General features: G+C 37.4%; 1 protein-coding gene and 1 long non-coding RNA gene across 3 annotated transcripts in view; one reads left to right on the forward strand and one right to left on the reverse strand.

Annotated features, from left to right (window-relative positions):
• The window catches only part of PTPN12 (protein tyrosine phosphatase non-receptor type 12), a 93,506-nt gene that overhangs the window by 3,069 nt on the left and 69,785 nt on the right, over nt 1–20,652 (forward strand). The gene's annotated exons all lie outside the window — the stretch shown is intronic.
• Nucleotides 6,633–20,652, reverse strand: part of LOC125080692 (uncharacterized) — a 136,672-nt gene continuing 122,652 nt past the window's right edge. Inside the window, exon 4 of the long non-coding RNA XR_007121456.1 lies at nt 6,633–7,706. This is a non-coding gene — a long non-coding RNA (uncharacterized LOC125080692). The remainder of the gene's footprint in view (nt 7,707–20,652) is intronic.

Genomic DNA, 20,652 nt, shown 5'->3' on the forward strand with positions numbered 1-20,652 from the left:
CTCTTAAGAAAGTGGGGTGGACATCCAGACTGTTCTTCCCATTGCCTTACTCTTAAGAAAGTGGGGTGGACATCCAGACTGTGTTCTTCCCATTGTTGTATCCAGCCTTCCCAGTCCCATCACCCAAAGGTGGTCTCTGTTAATGTTTTTAATGCACCTGTGTGACCATGCTATATATTTCATTTTATATTGTTGGGGTTTTTTTCCAACTTAACATTTTGATAAGTGTTTTTCATTTGTAAAAATCATTTCAGTGGCTGTATAATATTTTACTTGGCAACTTCTTTTAAAAATTTATTTATTTATTTATTTATTTATTAATATTTAAATAAATATATAATGTATTTTTATCCCCAGGGGTACAGGTCTGTGAATCGACTTGGCAACTATTTTACAGCCTAACCATTTTCTTGTGGTTGAATGTTTAGGCAATTTATTTTCTATTACATATTATAATTCTCTATTGAACATTTATCGTAAAACTTCCTTATTTTGGATTGTTGCATAAGATATCTTCCAGTAGTGGAAGTACTAGGTTAAAGAATATAAACATTTAATACAGGTTTATAAATAACTTTTTGAAGAAGTTGTATCAGTTTATACAACTGTCAGTAATGCATGAGTGTTCATTTACTTATCTTGATCTTTGATAATTGGATGGTTGGGAAATGGTATCTTTTATTAATTTGAATTTTTTGATGACTAGTAAGGATAGAAAATTTTCTACTTGTCATTAGCTATTTTTCGAGTTGTCTGTTCTGGGCCTTGGTGTGTTGTGTACTCCCCAGCCCACCCCTAAAGAGGGGAAAACTAAGATATTGAGATGGTGTAAACTATAGCACCAAGATGATTCTTACATGTTGAAAGTTAAACATCTGATTTATGGCAGATCTAGAACTCGGTTTCAACTATCTTGATTTTAAGTCTTTTTTGCAAGATGGCAGACAGTGATCATGACAAGCAAATGTATATGGTAGAGTGGTATGTATTCATGGTTGGAAAACCTGGATTTTATCTCATCTCTTTTTTTTTTTTTTAAGATTTTATTTATTTATTTGACAGAGAGAAATCACAAGTAGGCAGAGAGGCAGGCAGAGAGAGAGGAGGAAGCAGGCTCCCTGCTGAGCAGAAAGCCCGATGTGGGGCTCGAACCCAGGACCTGGGATCATGACCTGAGCCGAAGGCAGCGGCTTAACCCACTGAGCCACCCAGGCGCCCCTATCTCATCTCTTTCATTGTCCAGCTGTTTGACCTCGGGCAGGCCACTTAGAGGAAAATAGGAAGAATGATTTGTCTTGCATTTTAAAGAATAAAAATGCAACATATTTCACAGGGCTGAGGTATGGGACTCATATTTATGGTCATCATCTAACACATTATTGTACTAAGATCTGTGGAGACTTATACAGCTGATTTATATAGTCAGTTACAGATAATTGGACATAAAAGGAAAGAGGTATCTGGGCTTTTGTTTTCAGCTGTTCTCTTGTGCTTTTTAAAGCTTTATAATGTCAGGAGGCACCTGGCTGGCTAATTTGGTTAGGTGGCCAACTCTTGATCTCAACTCAGGTCTTGATGTCAAGGTCATGAGTTCAATACCCCCCATCCCCCCAGCTCCATGCTATGCATGGAGCTAACTTAAAAATAAGTAAATAAATAAATAAAGATTTATAATGTCAAAAGCATTGAAACAAGAAGTAGATTTCTTTTGATCAGACTAAAATTTATCTAATTTACATTTAACGCTTGGGTATTTAAAAAAATCATAAAAGATGACACTTAAGCTACAAACAAATAATAGCAGTTTGAGCTTAAAAACCAGTTCTCTCTCCTTTTCTGAAGGTGAAAACAAAAATATAATGAGTGAATTCAGTGGAGTATTTAAAAAACAGGATGCAGTAGAGGTGTGAATTCTAGTACTTTTTTGTGAAATATTGGGAGGAGAGTAAGGACATTTTTCTAAGGCTTAACTGCGGTATAATAGCAAGTGATGCATCCTATGTTAAAATGCTATTTAAAATAATTTTGATGTTTTAAAATAATCTGAACTTAATTTATCTATCAGTGATAGCCAAGAACTACCATAGAAGTTATCCATTTCAGGGGATTATTATATAGAACCATCTGTTCTACAAATAGTAATCCTGACAGAACTGTTCAAAACAACCAGTCTGCTTTGTTATGATTAAATAATTGTTAGATGGTTTTAATTTTCACTACACTAATGTTAGTGACTTTACAAATTATTTTAAGTAGAGAAGAAATTCACACTTTGAGAAGTTAAGTATTCAGCTTGACTTTAAAGATTGATTGATTGATTGATTGATTTGACAGACAGAGATCACAAGTAGACAGAGAGGCAGGCAGAGAGAGAGGTGGAAGCAGGCTCCCCGCTGAGCAGAGAGCCCGACATGGGGCTCGATCCCACGATCCCCGGGATCACGACCCAAGCTGAAGGCAGAGGCTTTAACCCACTGAGCCACCCAGGCACCCCTCCGCTTGACTTTAAAACCTCTATTCTTTTTTTTTTTAAAGTTTATTTATTTTAGTAATGTTTATAACCAGCATGGGGCTCCAACTCATGTCCTGGATACTAAGAGTCAAATTTTCCTCCAACTGAGCTAGACAGGCACCCCAAAAACTGTTCTTTTTGTTCGGTTTCTCCAGGATACCTCTGCGGTTCTTTGGGACCTGGCTAGGACTAGGGTTGTGGTAGAGGGTGCATCACTATGCAGAGGGATGGAGGTTTTAAAGTTGAACTTGTTTGGGGCGCCTTGGCAGCTCAGTTGGTTGAATGTTGGACTCTTGGTTTTGGCTCAGGTCATAATCTTATGGGTCCAGGGATGAGGCCCGTGTTAGGCTCAGCATGGAGTCCACTGGAAATTCTTTCCCTCTGCCCCTCCCTCCACGTGCATACTTGTGTGAAGCACACACACACACACACACACACATTCTCTCTCTCTCTCAAATAAATCTTTAAAAACAACAAAGTTGAACATGTTTAGGGGAGTGGTAGGTAATCAGCTATAACACAGCAGTTAACACCTTTTGGTCTGAGGAGTCCTTTACATTCTTAAAAATGATTGAGGGCTCCAAAAAGGTTATTTATTTACTGTACTATAAATTAAAAACAAATATTTTTAAAAATAATCCACTTGAAGATAATAATAAACCCATTCTGTATTAAGTGTATAATAATTGTTTTTCAAAACAAAAAGCAATTGGTGAGAAGAATTTTTATATTTTTGCAAATTTCTTTAATGTCTGGCTTAATAGAAGAGAACTGGATTCTCATATCTGCTTCATTCATATGGTTGCAGTGTTACATTTCACATAGCATGACATGTCATATACTCTAGAAAATTCCACTGTACACTCCTAAGTGTACACTGTAGTGTACACTGTACACTCCTAAAAATTACTGTGTTAAGGTCTGTGTGTTTGCAGGTGAGGAAACATAACTTAGTCTTACTAGGAAAAGAGTTTTAACTTCGTGGACTTGCTGAAATGGTCAAGGGGTAGGCTGTCCCTGAGTCATACTTTGAGAACCAGTGAAGTAATGCATGGTAAGGGCTAATGGTGATGCTGAGAAAGTTAGGTAGGGGTTAGATTGTGAAAGTTCTTGCATCTATGCTGTAATTTATTCAATAGTTCAATACCAGTAATTTTGAATAGTTCTGTACTACAATTCTGAGTCACCTGGACAGCGGGCAGGTGTTAAGAAAATACACATAGTAACTAAAGATTCTAGCAGTGTTTCCCCACCTTTCCCCACTCACAAACCCCCCTCAGCCTGCTTTAGTATGAGTCTTCACTTTTATCATTCACATAGGTTCAAGTAGAAAAGCTAAGAATCAGTACTATGGGTCCCTGGAGAGCCACTGTATGTTTTAACAAGAGTAAGCAGTCATTCGACAGATTCATGTTGTAGAAAGTTGATTCTGGTGGCAGTATTAAGGATGGAATTAGTGATGAAGGAGAACATTTTGAAAGCATTTGAAATAGAAGAAGTGAGATGAAGGCCTGAACTTAAACTAAGACAGTGGAATATAGAGTGTATGTATGATCTGATAAGGATTAAGAAAGAAGTCTCAATGACTCACTAGATGTGGGTAGTCATGGAGAAAGGAATATTTGCAGTATGTCTCCACGGTTCCTAGTTTGGTATACCATCACCCAAGTTAGAAGATACCATTTGGTATGGTTCGGAGTACGGGAGGAGAAAGAAGTAGAGGGGACCAAGCAGAAGATAGTTGGAGGAAATCTCAAGATAGAAGAGAGTTAGTTTAGTTTTAAATGTGGTAAACTGAGGTGCCTGAGATACTGAGTTCAAATGCAGAGCTCAAGAGAGCTGTGATAGGGTGTAGTTAAATATTTGGAAGTTGTCATATAATCATGTAAGAGGTAGTTGAAAGCATGGGAGTGAATTAAGTTTATTCAGACGAGCATACGAGTGACCAGCTTTAGATTGGAGAGCAGTAACATTTAAAGAGCAGCCTGAAAAAGAGGTGCCAGTGACTGTCTCTGAGAGTGTGCTCAGAGAGGAGGAAACGGAACACAGAGGATGTCAGAAAAGCCTGGGAGAGTTTCAGGAAAGGAGTAGTTAGCAAAATCAAATACTTCTGGAGGACTGGTAAGGTGAGGTTGAGAATGTCCCCACTCTGTTTGCCAAGTAGGAGTGATTTGGTGACCACAAAAAGTGGTTTGGGTGTGATATGGGAAGAATCTAGATTATAGTTAATTGAGGAAAAAATAGGTAATTTTAGGGTATAAATTCTTAACATTTTCATTTAACATTCTGAAAGTAGATGGTAGACACTAGAGGAGGACAGATTGAAGGAGAGCTCCCATCCCACACCCTGCTTTTTTTTTTTTTTTTAAAAGAAAAGATAGGTACAATATTTTCCATGTTTCTTAACTATGTGTATGTCCTCTTTTGTGAAATGATTGCTGTTTAAATGTAATTTTGAAAGACAGATAATAAGAACTTGTCTTTTGGTTGAATGAGACCTCTGAAATTTTTTATTTAAAGTTTGGATTTGAAATGTTAGAAAAAAGGAAGGGAGGAAAGACAGGAAACCTGGAAGATTTTATGCTGCACGGCCTAAATAAGTATAAAAATTTTCATGTTAAACTGTTTAATATTGCGGCTTGTAGGTATTTAAAAAAAAAATCAGTAACAGCTTTTATTAGAGGTTCACCTACCATAAAATTCATTCATTTAAGCTGTATAATTTAATAGTTTTTAGTATATTAAAAAAATTTTGCAGTCATCATTATAATCAATTTTTATCACTCCAAAAGACACCCCATGCCCAGTAGCAGTCATTCTTCCTCCTTTCCTACCCTCCAGCCCTATGTAACCATTAACCTACCTTCTATAGATTTGCTTTATATAAATGGAATCATACAGTATGTGGTGTTTTGTGACTGAGTTCTTTACCTTAATATAATATTTTCAAGGTTCATCCATGTGTTACTGGAATCAGAAATATTTCTTTTTATGACTAAATAATATTCCATTGTATGGATATACCACATTTTGTTCATCCATTCATCCATTGATGGACATTTGAGTTGTTTCCGCTTTTTGGAATCTTTTCTTTGTATAGTAATACGTAAAATAGAGTATTTTGTATTTTTAAAAATGCTACTCTGAACATTTATGTACACATTTTTGTTAGAATATATGTTTTCCTTGGGTATATATCCAGGAGTAGAATTAATGAGTGACATGGTAACCATTGAACATTTTGAGGAACTACTAGAGTTCAAATTTTACATTCCCACCAATTTTTCTACATCCTCACTAACACTTGTCTTCTTCTTGATTATAGCCATCCTGGTGGGGTGAAGTGTATCTTGTGGATCGCTTGTAGGTTTTTTTAAAATAGTAAGTTTAGGGGCGCCTGGGTGGCTCGGTGGGTTAAAGCCTCTGCCTTTGGCTCAGGTCGTGATCCCAGGGTCCTGGGATCGAGCCCCACATGGGGCTCTCTGCTCAGCAGGGAGCCTGCTTCCCTCTCTCTCTCTCTCTCTCTGCCTGCCTCTCTGCCTACTTGTGATCTCTGTCAAATAAATAAAAACAAAATCTTTAAAAAAAATAGTAAGTTTATATAAATGGTGCTGTATGTTTAATATATCTTTCAAACCTAGAGTGATAGGAAATATTTTCTGTTTTTAGATTTGCGACTGGATACCCAAGCAAACATACTTTGATTCTAACGAACTTTGCAATTTGAAATAAACTTTTAAGTAACTCTCCCCACATGGTTTACCAGAAACAGCATACTACAAATTTAAAAGTGTTAATTCTCAAGAATGTTTTATTGTATGTATTTACTTTTAGAATACTGTCAGCTTTTTTCCCTTCAATATTTGACATTTAGTTTGGAAAAGGTTTTTGACGGTTGAAACTAAAAGTAAGACATTAACATTTAGATAGATTAAAAATTTCTTGTTCATGTTAAACACTTCTGTGTTTCTATAGCACTCAGTTCATTAGATTCATAAACATTTACGTTTCTGACTTCCCCGGACTGAGAGCCTCCAGGGCTAGCAACTGGGACTTAATTATCTCTGTATCCTCATTGCTTAATATAGTGCCTGGCACTTAATAGGCATTAATGGCCATTGCATGAGCAGAAGTTGTAGTTAGCTTTAAACTGTAAGACAGATTTATTCTTCAGATGGATTCTTCAAATGGTCCAAGGGGCTTGTCTTCTTAGATGAGCATGAGAACTGCTTTTCCCCCTAATATGTGTATACACTTGGTGTGTGCTTACGCAATGTGGTTGTATTTTCAGTATCCACTGAAAAAGAAATATGAATAAAGTACTAGGCTGCATTCAGGAAGACTTTTAAATAGGGTTTTATTAATTGTAATATCTTCTGCATAAATATGTAAAATAGTACATATTTTTCTCTGGAAACTGCTTAGTATGCGTCAGGATTCAGGGAACCATTTAAAGTAACTGCTTACTTATCTCCCCACCCCGTGAATCCTACTTGGAGAACATTATCTTAGAATATTAATTTTATTAAAATACCTACTTTTAACTTTCGATTTTAGATTTCATTAGTAAGATCCAGATATGGGGCACCTGGGTGGCTCAGTCGGTTAAGTGGCTGCCTTTGGCTCAGGTCATGATCCCAGGATTCTGGGTTGGAGCCCCACATGGGGCTCTCTGCTCAGTGGGGAGCCTGCTTCTCCCTCTCCCTCTGTCGCCGCCCTGGCTACTTATGCTCTCTCTATCTCTCTGTCCAATAAAGAAACAAATAAATCTTGAAAATAAAATAAAATCCAAATATCTTGTTACTGGCATTTCTTCAAAAATAGCAGTATCTTGTAACTTGTGGGTGTTTGGGGAGTGATTACAGCAGTAGCTGCTCTCTTCTTGCCTCATCCAATCCATTCCACATATCATACTCACTTTCCTAAAATACCATTTTCAAGTGTTGGCATCTGTGGGATAATAGAAAGCAAACTGGTTGTAAAGTCAGGATATGTGAATTTTAGTCCCTGTGTTGATGTTTAGTTTTGTTTTCTTTCATATGTTTATTTAGTACTGTATCAGAAACATGGTTTTATTTTGGGGGTGTCTGGGTTCTCGTTTGGTTAAGCTTCATAACTCTTGATCTCATCTCAAGTTTCCATCTTGGGGTTGTGAGTTCAAACCCCACATCAGGCTCCATGCCTAGTGTGTAGCCTACAAAAAAAGAAAGAAAGAGACATGGTTTTATTTTTATCCAAAAAATGTAAGTTCAAAAACAACTCAAGGCTCCCTTGGAAGACCATTAAAATGATTAGAATTTTAAATGGTTAAGCCAAATCAGAGCATCAGATCCAAGCTCTGCTTATTTTCAAACTGTAATTATAAGCTGTCTTCCCAATTTCCCTTTTTCTTGTCCTCCCAATTTTGTAACGTTTGCCCTAGTTTAGAATCACAGCCCAGTAGGATAAAGTCTACGCCTAGCTTGGCATTCCAGAGTCATCTTAACATAGTCTCATGTTACATTTGCAGCATTAAACTCCTGTACTCTGTAGTATATATCCCCTTACCTCTAGAGTAAGCTATTTCTTATCCTTGAGCATACCCACTGAATGAATGAAATCTTATCTGTTGTTGTACTATTAAACATACTTTTTCTATTACTTAGAAAACTTTCCTGATAGACCAGTACTTTGAAGATCAAAACACTAAAAATTGGGGCACCTGGGTGGCTCAGATGGTTAACTGTCTTTGGTTAAAGACATAATCTCCAAGTCCTGGGATCAAGCCTTGTGTCAGGCTCCCAGCTCAGGGGAGAGTCTGCTTCTCCCTCTGCCTCTCTGCCTCTCCCCCTGCACATGCTCTCTCTCTGTATCTCTCTTTCTCAAATGAATAAACAAAATCTTAAAAACCACCAAAAATTTAGAATGACTTTACTATGTTTACCCTGAACTCAGAAGCAAAAATGTAATTAATTCTCACTTTCTGGGGTAAATATTTTAGCCCAGTTTATCTTAAGGACTTTTCCATTGTAATATCTCATGTAATGATATCTCTATTAATAATCATGTTGTAATAATACCTCCATTGTAAAATTTGATTTTTAATGTCATGGAGAAAAGCCTTGCATTAGATTTGGGTTCAAGACTTGCCTACTACAAGTCCAGTAGTATGCAGTTATCCTGCACCTTAAGACCCTACGTTTCTTCCAAGTAGTTGAACTTCTCTTCCAACATTTTGTATTTCCTGGGATTTTTATTTTTATTTATTTTTAACCAGTAGTAGTTTTAGATTCTTAGGTTCTTTAAATTCTAAAATAATTTTTTAGATTCATGTAGTCCAACCCTGACAATTATCTCCTTCTCTGTGAAATACATAAAAGTCTTGTTTCCATTTCTATAATACTATACTATGAGCTGATTTATGGCACATAGAAGTAGTTCATCCCTCAGAGTTTTTCCTAGAGAGTGTGGAATGTGGATCATATTAATCTCAGAGGCTTTGGGATATATGCTACATTTCTTTTTTCTTTTTTCTTTTTTTTTAAGATTTTATTTATTTGACAGAGAGAGAGAGAGAGATCACAAGTAGGTGGAGAGGCAGGCAGAGAGAGAGAGAGAGGAGAAAGCAGGCTCCCCACTGAGCAGAGAGCCTGATACGGGGCTCGATCCCAGGACCCTGGGATCATGACCTGAGCTGAAGGCAGAGGCTTTAACCCACTGAGCCACCCAGGTGCCCCTATGCTACATTTCTTATAATAACTGTTCTTAGATGCAATCTGCATTTGAAAGGCTATTTAACAACATTTGAGTAGCTACCCTTACAGGCTCTGAAGGAATGCAAAAATGTATCCCTGTCATTTTTCCATGATTCTTGCCATCCACTCTTCATATATAAGATATTCCTGGAGTGCCCACTATGCCCTAGGTAGTGTTGTAGAATTGGCTATTGAAAATAGGAGTCATTTTCCTTAAGTTTACCAACTGTGAACGGACTTTTGAGAAGCAGCAAGAAGTTTTTCTGGGGGGTATTGGATGACATTCAGGGGGTCTGAACCTTTTCAAATCATACATAATATTTTGTGTATAAGCCTATTTTGGGGGGGTGGGATAGAGAAGGTTCATAGCTCTAAGATTCTCAAGGGGCTTGGGTTCCAAAAACCTTAGAATTTCTAGGCTAGTAGATAGCAAGGTTTGGAGCCATACAGGAATTTTTATCCTGGCTGTGCTATGATTATAGGCAGGCTATATGGGGAAATTGTAGATATAATACCTACCTGGATAGACCAAGAACAAGAGAGTTTGTTTGTAAAGCCACTAACATAGTATATACAAGATAATCAGTAGTTATTCAAGAGGTCTTATTATTCCAGTGGAAGTGTATTCAATATTTAATCCTTAGAGGGAGGATATGGACTGTTTGAGCAAAGAGACCACATTTGAGCTGACTCTTGAAGGAAGAGTTTGTCAGATGGACTAGCATAAAAGGCATTTCAGATATAGAAAACTAATAGCGCTCACAAACATAGAGATAAGGATTTTGGGTTTTAGAAGAGAGGAACAAGAGTGGCAAAGTATAAATAAAAAATAAGCAAAGCCCATATACTGAAATAAGAGGAGATTTCCAAAGGGAGAACAACTTAAATGCTGAGTATGAGATGAATGTGAAGTTTGCCTTTGCATCCCTGAGTATTTTGGTGAAGAGTATTTTGATGTCTCATTATTTTTTTTTTTAAGATTTTATTTAGTTATCTGACAGACGGAGATCACAAGTAGGCAGAGAAGCAGGCAGAAAAGGAGGAGGAAGCATGGTCCCTGCTGAGCAGAGAGCCTGATGCGGGCCTCCATCCCAGGACCCTGGGATCATGACCGGAGCCGGAGGCAGAGGCTTTAACCCACTGAGCCACCCAGGTGCCCCTGATGTCTCATTATTATGGCGTAGTTGTTTATTCTTGCAGTGTACGATTTGGTTGGTATGAAAGATCTTAAAACTGAGTTCCAACCATATGATCAGTATTCTTAAATCTGGTAGTTTTACTTTATCTCAGATATATAAAATAGTACTCTGTGCATATAGTTCTTAGATGATTAGAGTAGGGTTTTTCATTGGCTTCTGTTAAAAGTGCCCTGTAAAAAAATTACATTAAAAAAGTCTTTAGGACCTACATGTATTATTTATAGTGATAGACCTCTTGCTAAGTTTGGATTTCTTAGCAGATGTGAGTTTTGCATAAGGTAACTCTCAAATTTTGCATAAGATAACTCAAGAGGTTTTGAGACTACACATTTGGGACCAGAATCAAAGTGAGAAACTGAAAGGAGTTCTAGAGGCCATGATACAAGCATGTGGAGAATAGCTTTTCTGGATACCTTCTCCTCCCATTATGTACAGTGGATTTATTCATAAGTTATAGACCTTTTGATGTTAAAAGAAACATTAAAACTGTTTAAAAATTAAGGAGTTTATTGCATGTTTTACAGTTAGAAGTTGGTAGAGTCGAGTTTGTCCCAAGTTATAAAAGCAGATGCTTTTTCTATGACATGATGTCTCCTAGGCCAACAATTGCATTCTTACTATTTAGGGAAAAGGTCAGTGAAAAAAGTGGGACATGAGAAATACAGAACAATTCTTTATTGGTATAGATTTTTGTTTGCAGGCTACTTCCAAACTAGTGTAAGTGAAAAAAAAAAAAAAGTTGTAATAGAATACTGCTTGAAGGACAGGAATCAAGAAATAGAGAGCTGTCACTAATCTTGCCTTTTCTCTTCACAGCCCCTCTTTCTATAATTTATCAGTTTCTGTGTGTCTAGAGGGCTGTTTGGATGCTTGTCTTTGCTTCTTTGCACCTGTTTTATTCTTTCTGCATTTTGGCTTTCACTGTTTGGGACTGTATATTCTGAATAAAGGCATCCTTTTGCTGTCTAACCTATCTTACTCACTTTATTTCAGGTTAGGGTAAGAGAGCAGAAAGACTAGCGTTGCTGCATCTCATTTTCACATCCCTGAAAGAATCATTCGACTTGCCAGTGAGAGGAGTATTGTGTGAGGTGACCGAGGTAGGGAGCTTGTTCAAGTGTATGTAAGGGAAGGGACTTTTCTTAGGGAAAGAGAATGACAGTTTACTAACTAGGCAGGCAGTCTGAAGAGCACCTAGTACAAAATTCCTTGAAGCAAAACTGAAAAAAATTTTTTTCTTAACTATTAAGGTTTTGGCCCCAAATAAACTTCTACCCACTTTCTTTCAGAGAAGGGAAAAAGAAGCATAAAGAGTCCTTACAACTTGAGAGAACATTCTTTTGGCTCTGGTAGAGCATTATTTCACATACACGGTACATGTTAAACATTAGACAAGTTTTCGTTTGTGTGGAAACTAAAATTAAGATAGTTTATAAGCTGCATATTTATGGTATCTAAAATTTAAATTGTATTTTTTTAGTGTTAAAATGTGGAACCAGAACATTACCTTCTTGTAAGTAAATACTGTTCTGAAGGTCAGTTTTATTGAAGTACTGTATAGTCAATCTTTGTTGACTCCTTGACTATAAATCTGAAATATATCACTGTCTGAAAGACCAGTATATTTTCTTCATAATTGTGTATCAATAAAATAAATCTATAATTCCTTTAGTTCCCCAATCATATAAAAATTAAGTATTGTAATATATTTCCTTATTGTCAGTGTGCCTGTCCTGTGTATCTGCTTGCCTTTCTGCATCTCTCTGCCACCTTTGTCTACTCACCTTTTCTCTACTCTGTCCATTGACCTGTGTGTGCCTGAGATTTGTTAATGTGTGTTGGAAATGGCTGTTAGAAATAGATCAGGATGTACTGTGCAATTTAGAAATTTCCTGTTATTTATACCTAGTGTTTGTAATTCTTTCCTTTTTTTTTTTTTTTTTTTTTTTTTTTTTTTTTTAAATAAGCTCTACTCCCAACATAGATGGGTCTTGAACTCATAGTCCTGACCTCAGGAGTCACAGGCTCCACCAATTGAGTCACCTAGGCATCTCTGTAATTCTTTATTTTTAATATAGTAAATAGTTTATACATAAATGCCAAGGAGGAACATAGAGTAGATGGAGATCAATAATAGGATTCTGTAACCGAAGTAACTGGGTATGTTCAAGCACTTAACGCTAAACCTGTTCACTGGCATTATTAAATGTTCAAAATAAAAAGTTTTTCTTGTTTAATTTGTAATATGGATAGAAGATTATTAAAGTAAGAAAAATGTGGTTTTAATGCTTAATATACCAGATGCTTTAGTCTTTTCATTTCATGGAAAAATAAGGAGGATGGGTAGTTTAATAGTTCAAAAGCTTGAAACAAAAAATTTGTATTTGTGAAAATCAACATTCATAGGAACTATTATTTCCTTTCTTGTTGAGGAATTAGGTAAGCATTGGCTAACCCCACATCCTCAGCCTCTTCTTCATTCCTTTAACTTCCCCCATTGTAATTTGATTTCAAGGTCTACCATTTTGCCAAAATAGCATTTACTATGGTTGCCTCACATGCCCTGGACACATCCAGTAGATTCTTTACAGTAGTATGTTTGTCGATGCCTCTTTAGCATTCAGCACTGTTCACTATCTTTTTCTTTTTTAAAGTCCTTATCTTGATGTTGAAGCAGCATTTATACCTTTTTTTTTTTTTAAATCTACCTCTATAAGTCTCTCTCTACTAATAGTGGCTCAGATGCAACATACTTTCTATTTTTTAACCCTGGTATGTCCAGTGGGAAATATAACAGAATACTTGAATATTTAGACATGAGAAGGAATCTTACTAATCCTATAAAACTGACTATAGTGATATGGATTACTCTAATGTTGCTAAAGAGTCTTAAAGAAAAATAAAGTACTGCTTATTTTCTCATACTCTACATTCTTGTGATGACTGACAGATTATTTTTAAAGTATTTTTGGAAAATGTAACTTAATCTAAACTATAAGTGTAGGATGAATACTTAACCAATACACTTAACTTTGTCACTCTATTATATGCCAGTTTTTATATTATTTATAAGCCATATATTGGTTGCAAACAGTATGTTGTTTATACCATATCTAATATTTTCAATTATGCCCTAGAATTATCTCACCATTTATTATTTTTCTCATTAAAGGCTTAGAAAATTTTATTCTAACATAGATATATAAATTGTCACTTTTATCTTTAAAATATGTTGTGACTAAGAAAACTAATCTTTGATACTGGTGGGAGGGAATTTAATTATAGAAGGTCAAGGAAGGAATGTGTAGATGTCATGAAAGAAAAAACCAGACAGAATAGTTGCATATTTTTGTGATATATTTGATTTTAGCAATTTGAGTGTCTGGTGCTAAGTTATATTGGATACTCTAGCAAATGTAGATCACAAGAGTTTTATCTGGATTAAATTTAGCCATTACTTACATATCTATGTAATTTTTGAGTAAGTTATTTAAGCTACTCTAAATCTGAGTTTCCTTATAAAACAGGAATATTTTGGGGGTGCCTGGGTGGCTCAGTGGGTTAAAGCCTCTGCTTTCGGCTCAGGTTGTGATCCCAGGGTCCTGGGATCGAGCCCCGCATCGGGCTCTCTGCTCAGCAGGGAGCCTGCTTCCCTTCCTCTCTCTCTGCCTGCCTCTCTGCCTACCTGTGATATCTGTCAAATAAATAAATAAAATATTAAAAAAAAACAGGAATATTTTGCAGTTTGAGAATTAGTAATAATACGAATAAAGGACATAATGTAGTGTTAGATGTTATTCTAAATAAATGATAGTTAGAAATGAAGAATGATTAAGGACATTAAGTGAGAAGTAAAATAAATGTGAAGGGAAAAGGCAACCCCTTGCTCTTTTTCTCTTTTGGACCTCTTTGATGATAGAGAAAAAAATAATGTATCTAATGTGATGGTCTGACAATATCATTGGTAGTAACTTGGGAGTTTTGGCTTTATCCTCTAAGCTAGTCATCTCTAAACTTTTGATTACAATAAAAACTTTAAGCATGCATCTTCTTAATAAAGTTTCATTAATTTATAAATTACGTACTTCTACAACTATGCTAAAATTTATTATTATAAAATACATATAAAAATTAGAATGGGATGAGATAAAGCCTATACAAATAATATTCATAAATCTTAAAAAATATTCACTAATGACAAAGTATATTTGTTAAGTAAAATTACAATATGTTATAAAAATCTTGATTTTAACAGTTTGTGAAATAGTGTTTGAAAGACTGGCTCTGAGTTTAATGGCTTCCATAGGTTAAAAAGATACCTGACACAGGACGCCTGAGTGGCTCATTTGGTTAAGCGACTGCCTTCAGCTCAGGTCATGATCCTGGAGTCCCGGGATCGAGTCCCACATCGGGCTACCTGCTCAGCAGAGAGTCTGCTTCTCCCTCTCACCCTCCCACTTCTCATGCTCTCTTCTCGCTCGCTCTCATTCTCTCTCTCTCAAATCAATAAAAAAATAAAATCTTTAAAAAAAAAAAAAGATACCTGACAGGTGCACCTAGGTGGCTCAGTCAGTTGAGCATCTGCCTTATGCTGGAGTCATGATCTCAGGGGCCTGCGATCAAGCCCCACCATGGGCTCCATGCTCCGTGGGGTGCTGCTTCTTCCTCTCCTGCTGCCCATCCCCACTGCCTGTGTGTGCTCTTGCTCTTGAATAAATAAATAAAATCTTTTTTTTTTTTTTTCAGATTTTATTTATTTATTTGACAGAGATCACAAGTAGGCAGAGAGGCTGGCAGAGGTAGAGGAAGGGAAACAGGCTCCCTGAGCAGAGAGCCTGATGTGGGGCTTGATGCCAGGATGCTGGGATCATGACCTGAGCCAAAGGCAGAGACTTTAACCCACTGAGCCACCCAGACGCCCCAATAAATAAAATCTTAAAAAAAAAAAGATACCTGACAAAGATACATAAGTACAAGTGATTTATTAAATCATCATGCTTTTTTTAAGTTTTCATTTAATAGTTACTGAATGCCTACTGTGTGCCAGGTTTATTCTAGGCTGAAGACTAAAACTCCTCATGGAACTTACATTCTGTTGGCAAGAGTCAGAGAATAACCTAATAACCAAGTAAATGTAACTAGGTCAGATATTAAGTGCCATGGAGAATAGTAAAACAGCAAGGAGTAAAAGGAGTAGAATCTATCAGTTATCTATTACCACAGTAGTGTTGTATAACAACCACAAACCTTAGTGGCATATGTTAAATATTTTTACATGCTGTTGGTTGTCAGCTAAGCCGTTTTGCTGATTTTGACTGGGTTCATTCATGTTTCTGAGGGTTGGCTGGCTGTCAACCCCCTAGCTTGGCTGTGGCTGGGATGACTAGGATTGCTTGTCCCTTGTCTACATGTTTCATGTTCCCCAATAGGTTACCAGCTGTTGCAGAGGTACAGGTAAGGCGAAAAAATATGCAAGACCTATCTAGCCTTGGAACTGGCACAGTGTCACTTTAATCACTTTCTGTTGACCAAGGCAAGCTACAATGCCATTTCCACCTCAAGGAGTGGGGAAGTAGATTTCATCTTTTTAACAAAAGAACTGCAAAGTCACATATGATTTTTGATACAGGAAGGATGAAAAATAGGCTTTTAATGTGATCAATCTGTCATATGATAGGTATAGGAGATACTATTAGAAAAGCTGGTTAGGACATTGAACCAAAGCTTGAAATTCAGTTATCTGTGAGGAGAGCATTCCAGACAGCATTAAGTGCCCGTGGACCTAAGTTAAAGAGTGTTGAAGGAGGCCATTGTGCTTGAGCAGAGTAAGTGATGAAGAAAGTACTATATTTGTGGTTGGGTTGGGAGTGAGGGCCAACTGTCTAGGTTCTTGTAGGTCATTGTAAGAATGGCTTTTACTGTAAGTAAGATGAGAACCTTTGGGTTTTACTCTTAGATATGATGTTAACTTTAACAGATCACCTTAGCTGCTGTGTGGAGAATAAAATGCAGAAAGTTAAGGACTGAATAAGAGATCATTTAAAGCTTTTCCATTAGTTGAAGCAGGAGGGCCTCAAGATAATGCCAGTGAGTATGAGGAAAAGGGATGAATTTGGAAGGCATTTCCTAGGTATTATTCACAAGACTTGGTCATATTAGAAAGTGAGGAAGAGGGGCGGCTGGGTGGCTCAGTGGGTTAAGCCTCTGCTTTCCGATGGCTCAGGTCATGATCCCAGGGTTCTGGGATCCAGCCCCATATCGGGCTCTCTGCTCAGCAGGGAGCCTGCTTCCCTTCTTCTCTCCGCCTGCCTCTCAGCCTACTTGTGACCTCTGTTGGTCAAATAAATAAATAAAATCTTTTTTAAAAAAATGAGGAAGAACTCACCTAAGCTAAGTTGGACACTGAGTGATAGTGCTGAGATAGAGAATACAGGAGGAAAGGTATAAGGAGTTGGGTACTGCTGAGTTCTGTTGTAGATGTATTGAGTTTGAGGTGAACATAGATTTCAGATCAGTGTCCTGGTTTCTCCTACAGATCTTTAATTTTTTTGTGTATGGGTAATTACTGAACTCATGGAAGAAGGTGATGTTTCTGAGATAATATGTACTGAGAATAAACAGAGAAGAATACAGAACATTAGAGACACATGTTTACTTGAGGTTGATAGATTCTCAGTGCTTGCTAGAGAGTTAGGAACAGAATCTGGAGGTTAGTGTGGAGGCCAAATGGACTGACGGTTTTCAAAGAGAATTTGATTTTAAATGTGGATTTGGTGATTAGGAGTCATGGGTGACCTTGTCAGAAGCACTGAGAAGAGGGTATGACAAATTTGCATTTTTTTTGAGGAATAGGAGATACTAAGGGAGTTTTAGGCAGTTTTTAATAGGTTAGAATAGATTTTTATTTTACTTTTTAAAGCAGTAGGGAATGTAGAAAGTAGAGAATTACCATGTTTGTGAAATCCTATCGTACATATGAGTTGTCCTGAAAGGTAAACCTGCCATAGTCATTTTAGGGAAAAGAAACTGGGGAAGGGAGTGATTGCAGGTCTATTGATTTGGCTTATTATTCTCCATTCTCTAAACCTTGGATCCCTTCTTCTCCCATTTCTACCCTCTGCTGCCATCGTTGTGCTGCTGTTTACATTGCTTTCTGCCACTGAAGCAAGATGGTCATCCATTGCAGCTAGAGCTGGCTTAAAGCCCAGGGATTATGGAATCAAGGAAGTGATTTTAAAACCCTACAGGTGTTGCAGTGGTGCCAGTTTGTGCTTAATGAACTCTCATACATCTTACTACAACCCAATGAGCAAGCTGTTATGGCCATTTTACGGATGAGGAAACTGACACCAAAGTTGTCCTTCAACATGGTAAGGGCGTTGGGAGCAGTATACCTCAAATAGTAGGTAATGCCATGCAGAACTTTTCCCTTTAAAGGTGCATCAGTCAGTGGTAATCTAATGATTACCACTGTTGATGAAGTAAATAGAGTTCGACGGAGTAAAGGTTTAACATATTTATCCTTTCTTTTTTTTGCTCCCATGGTACTTTGCATCTGTCTCTTATAATTTGCCACATCATACTGCAATTATACATTCCTTTTACTGGGTTGTAAGGACTTCAGTGAGCAGAGATCCAGATTCAGAGATTCTAAGATCCAGTGGCCTGGATCTGTCTTATCTTTTTATATTTCTGGTACCTAGTCAATGGCTACATGATAGGTGCTCAGTGAATCTTGTTAAATAAATTGTTATAATGTACTTATAAAATATATTTACAAGATAACACAAATAATGGTGTGTATATATTAAATGCTGTATATCTTGTTTATATAATGAACTCTGCAAGAAATGTTACCAGGTTCTTTATATTGGATCCTCAGACTGACCCAAGTCCTATTTTTGCAGATGAGGAATCTGAACTTGCCCAAGGTCACATGGATAGTAAGTGGCAGAACAATCCCAACTATAAAACTTCTGCTATTATTATGTTTTATTGCCTCTTTCAGTGCACTTGTTGCCACCAGCAGTATGATCTTCCATTCCTAATTTGAGAGAGTGAGTGACTGGCACAATATTTTAACCTATTAAAGTAAGTGGTTGTCGGGGCACCTGGGTGGCTCAGTGGGTTAAGCCGCTGCCTTCGGCTCAGGTCATGATCTCGGGGTCCTGGGATCGAGCCCCGCATCGGGCTCTCTGCTCAGCAGGGAGCCTGCTTCCTCCTCTCTCTCTACCTGCCTCTCTGCCTGCTTGTGATCTCTCTCTGTCAAATAAATAAATAAAATCTTTAAAAAATAATAATAAGTGGTTGTCTGACACCTTAGTATTTGTTAACGTATCTGCTGGCTGACAACTATTTGTCAGAATCCTTTACCTTAAATACACTTGAGTGTAGATTGAACATGTTAGTGTCCCATAGCTTTTAGCATGGAATTTTTTTTTACATGCTACATGATAACCATTTTTTAAAAAAAGATTTTATTTATTTATTTGACAGATCACAAGTAGGCAGAGAGACAGGCAGAGAGAGAGGGGGAAGCAGGCTCCCCGCTGAGCCGGGTTGTGGGGCTCGATCCCAGTACCCTGAGATCATGACCTGAGCTGAAGGCAGAGGCTTTTAACCCATGGAGCCACCCAGGCGCCCCCATGTTAACCATTTTTTTTTTTTTAAGATTTTATTTATTTATTTGACAGAGAGAGATCACAAGTAGACGGAGAGGCAGGCAGGCAGAGAGAGAGAGGGAAGCAGGCTCCCTGCTGAGCAGAGAGCCCGATGCGGGACTCGATCCCAGGACCCTGAGATCATGACCTGAGCCGAAGGCAGCGGCTTAACCCACTGAGCCACCCAGGCGCCCCATGTTAACCATTTTTAATCACAGGTGGGAGTGGGAGTGGGAGGTGGCTTTCTCTCTGCAAACTTATCAATCAAAACATTTCTGTTCATATATATTCTCCTAGTTAGTGTATATTTTGATAAATATTATTCAATGGTATATTGATGATAAATAATTATCATGTTTTTAAAATCTCTTTTATCAGTGTAATAACTTCATTGAACCAAAACTCCATTGAAAGTAGAGGTTAGCACTAATTTAATATGTAAAAGTAAGGTTAATAGACTCCTTTTCACCTACTGAAGTTATAAAAACATGTTAAGTTTTCACCTCTGTATTTCTTAATCACATCAGAGTTGGAATGAATTGTATGTAGAATTATCCTAAATTTGATTCATTTCAGAGGGAAGTGAGTTATTTTGAGTTTTTTGGCAAATTCAACCCATTTAAATTCCATTCTCATTCCTGTATATGTGATCTTTTTCCTAAGGGAATTTTCAGTAGAGATGGGGAAATAATGATGTATACAAATCACTAATGCAAAAACTGAGCATAATACTATAGAACAAAGTGCCATTAAGGATTCTTTTTTTTTTTTTGCAACTTTTTAAAATTATAGGAAAATGTACATCAAATTTACCCATTTTAACCATTTCTAAAAGTGTATAGTTAAGTGGCATTAAGTATATTCACATTTTTGTGCGATGAAGATTCCTAAAAGGGAAAAATCACATACTGTTAGGTCACAGAATGCTTTATAAGAAAAGAGTTTTAAAGTGAATCCAGAAGGGGTGCACCTAGGTGGCTCAGTCGGTTAGAGCATCCAACTCTTGATTTGGTTCAGTTTGTGATTTTGGGGTTGTGGGACTGAGCCCCACATTGGGCTCTGGGTTTGACGAGGAGTCAGCTTAGGACTCTCTCCCTCTCCCCTGCACTGCCCCTTCCCCCACACCTGCTGTCACACTATATCTTCTCTCTCACTTTCTCCCTTCTAGGTTAAATAAATTTTTATTTTTTTATTTTTTAAAGATTTTATTTATTTATTTGACAGAGAGAGAGATCACAAGTAGGCAGAGAGGCAGGCAGAGAGAGAGGGGGAAGCAGGCTCCCCACTGAGCAGAGAGCCCGATGCGGGGCTCGATCCCAAGACCCTGGGATCATGACCTGAGCTGAAGGCAGAGGCTTAACCCACTGAGCCACCCAGGCGCCCTTAGGTTAAATAAATTTTTTTTTTTTAAGATTTTATTTACTGGGGCGCCTGGGTGGCTCAGTGGGTTAAAGCCTCTGTCTTCGGCTCAGGTCATGATCCCAGGGTCCTGGGATCGAGCCCCGCATCGGGCTCTCTGCTCAGCGGGGAGCCTGCTTCCTCCTCTC

Source organism: Lutra lutra, chromosome 11, assembly GCF_902655055.1.
Source record: "Lutra lutra chromosome 11, mLutLut1.2, whole genome shotgun sequence".
Classification (NCBI taxonomy): Eukaryota; Metazoa; Chordata; class Mammalia; order Carnivora; family Mustelidae; genus Lutra; species Lutra lutra.